We start from the raw sequence: 2,786 nt of genomic DNA, 5'->3' as shown, positions 1-2,786 counted from the left end.
TTTAAATAAATTTTAAATATTATTTAATTATTAACCAAAATAAAAATTCTAATATTATATTATAATAAACTATGCTTCATTTAAAAATTATATATATATATGTAAGTAATGTTTATTAATTTTATGTTCTCCATTTTTAAGTATGTTATTATATATATAATTGTAATAATTTTTTATTTTATGATATTTAATTTAAAATATTTTCATAAATATAAAAAAATAAAAATATTTTCCTTAAATATTTTTGATTTAAATATATGTTTTATTTTCACAATTGTATTAAATATAATTAGCTTAAATTAATTTTAATTGTATATTCAAAATTAAAATAAAATAATATTTTAAATATAGTTAATAAATATAGTTAATAAATATAGTTAATACCAACAAATCCTTTCTAGTTCAACAAAATTTTAGATGTTTTAGCTAACAAGTTTACCTAATACATCCAATGCTCTAATGAAACCTAAATGCTCCCATTAGTGGTTAGTTTTATTTTTCCATTATGGGATAAGAATTTATTACTTATTCTCTAGGCCACTGTGGAAAGTGAGCAGAGCTGAGTCAATAAAGTATGAGATCGTAAAATTTATTTCCAGCATTTATTTTTATAAATATTTTTGGTACTAGATTGTGATGGATAACTGTTAGAGATAGACCAGATCTCTCTCTCTCATACACACCTGACAAATCTTTAGCAACCAACCAATCCTTGTATCTTGTATTCAATACTCATCCCTCTTTTCTCGCTATAAATATATACCCCTCTCCTCATCACTCAACACAACATCTCTTTGATATCTTCCTTTACTTTTTCTTTTTACTGCCAATGTAAATGGCTTTGTTTTCTGGTTAGTTCTTTCTGTTCATCCTTAGGGTTAGGGTTTCTTTTTCATTAAGATAATTTTTAAAATCATTTTAGCTATCAAAGAGAGATGATTGACAATGAGATCTAAAGGATATGATCCAAAACTAGCCAGTATTTGTGGGTGGAGCATCATCAAGATTCACACAACTTTTTAGGGTTTTACACTTGGTGCAGGTTGAGGAGCTTCTTTTGATGCGGCTCTTCAACTCCTCCTTTGATACCCTTTTGTTTGATGTGAGAATCTTGATGATGCTGCAGCGGCAATTAATGGCTTTATAAACTTTCTTTTAATTTTTGTTTTTCTTGGTATGTAGATTGATATCTTTCAGAATACATATATACATGAAAGCAATTAGTTTCTGTTTATAAAATTTTGATGTATAATATCATTATGCGTGTGTTCGGTTGTGTATATATGTACATGTATATCTTGATACATCTATATATTATTTTTATAATTAAGAAGTGTATTGGTAGTTAATGTTAATTGACCATGAAGTTGTACAAGGTTTCTGTCAAGATCCAAGTGGTAATACTAGGTTTATTAAAAAATATTTGTTCTGTCTGTTATCTGGAGTTCACTTTTTGTTTTGCAGTTATGAACTAGATCTGGCTATTTGGCTTCTGTTATTCCACTCCTTTATGGATGGTGTATGTATGTCTTCAGTGGATCTCATGTGGTGTGCGACAGATGAACTATTAGTTTAACTGTGTTCTACTTATGTTCGAATGGTCACTTGGAGTTCCCCAGTTGAAGGTACATATCTGCTTCTATTTAAATGGTCACTTGGAGTTCCTCAGTTAAAAAGTCTCTCTCTCTCTCTCTCTCTATGTATATATATATCTATGTATATATATTTGTCATTATACTATTCCATTGTATGTAAAGACGTGTATCAAATATCTGTGTTGGTTAGTAAATTTTTCCATGTTGTAAAGTGTGCGTCTCAGATCGATACTGTCTTAGTAGCCACAGACATAATATTCAGGAAATGGTCAATTGTTTGCCACCAATAATATAATTTGTATCATGTGTTAGTTTTCTCTTTACTCTTTTGTTTTGGACTACATGTTTTTAGATTTGATACTACTCTTCAGATCTTTTATCAGTATTGACATTAGTACGAAATTTGAAAGATCTTATCAATGTTTTTTTTCAATGGTTAATTACATTTTTCCAGTCCTCTAAACAGAAGTTCATGCATCATGCTAATTTTCTGAAGATTTGATTTCATTAAAGGGGTTCTGTTTGAGTCAAATACAATTTTTTGTGATCTTTTGTTGGCGTTTAGGGTTTTGCTTAAATATTGTAATTTTGAACATGGACTGAATCAGATTGTATGCAATAGGGTAACTTTTCTACTACGAGGGTATATATACAGGGATTGCTCTTTAAAAAAGAAGAGGAGCAAAAGAAAGTAAATCTGTTAATGTGTGCAGGTAGTTGTGGAGCTGGGGAAAGGATTCTGGTAGAAATTATGATTTGTTTTGTATATTTAACTAATTCAATGCTAATGCAACTGCATATATTTCCAGTTAAATCTATGTATACTGTACTTTTTGCTACTCTGCTGGGCATGGTACATTGGGCACTTCCATTATATTACATATTTACATACATTGTCATTTGTCACTGATTCATTTACAATTACATGAAATCAGAAGTCAGTCTCTAAAAAAAGCACCTTGAAAAGCGAAAACCTTTTGCATAATGAGACCTCCAACACAAAGTTACAATACCTGATTTTACTGTTGATATTCCTCGATATCAATTCTAAGTAATCTCACAAATCACAATAATTATTAATCAGTACTCTATACTAATGCCAGAAACCTTGACATTTCGCTAGAAAAGATTCGCCAAAATTTCTGAAAATAAAATATTATATATAAACAAATAAAATATATAGCAAGATAC

General features: G+C 28.8%; 1 long non-coding RNA gene across 1 annotated transcript; it reads left to right on the top strand.

Annotated features, from left to right (window-relative positions):
• Nucleotides 1-676: 676 nt before the first annotated feature.
• On the top strand, nucleotides 677-2,434 carry LOC141678111 (uncharacterized). The gene is made up of 2 exons (XR_012557611.1): nucleotides 677-851; nucleotides 1,465-2,434. It is a non-coding gene; the product is annotated as an uncharacterized LOC141678111 (long non-coding RNA).
• Nucleotides 2,435-2,786: the final 352 nt, after the last annotated feature.

The sequence above is a fragment of the Apium graveolens genome, chromosome 8 (genome assembly GCF_009905375.1).
Source record: "Apium graveolens cultivar Ventura chromosome 8, ASM990537v1, whole genome shotgun sequence".
Taxonomy (NCBI): Eukaryota; Viridiplantae; Streptophyta; class Magnoliopsida; order Apiales; family Apiaceae; genus Apium; species Apium graveolens.
Note: the sequence above shows the minus strand (reverse complement) of the source record. Positions and strands in the feature narration are given on the sequence as shown.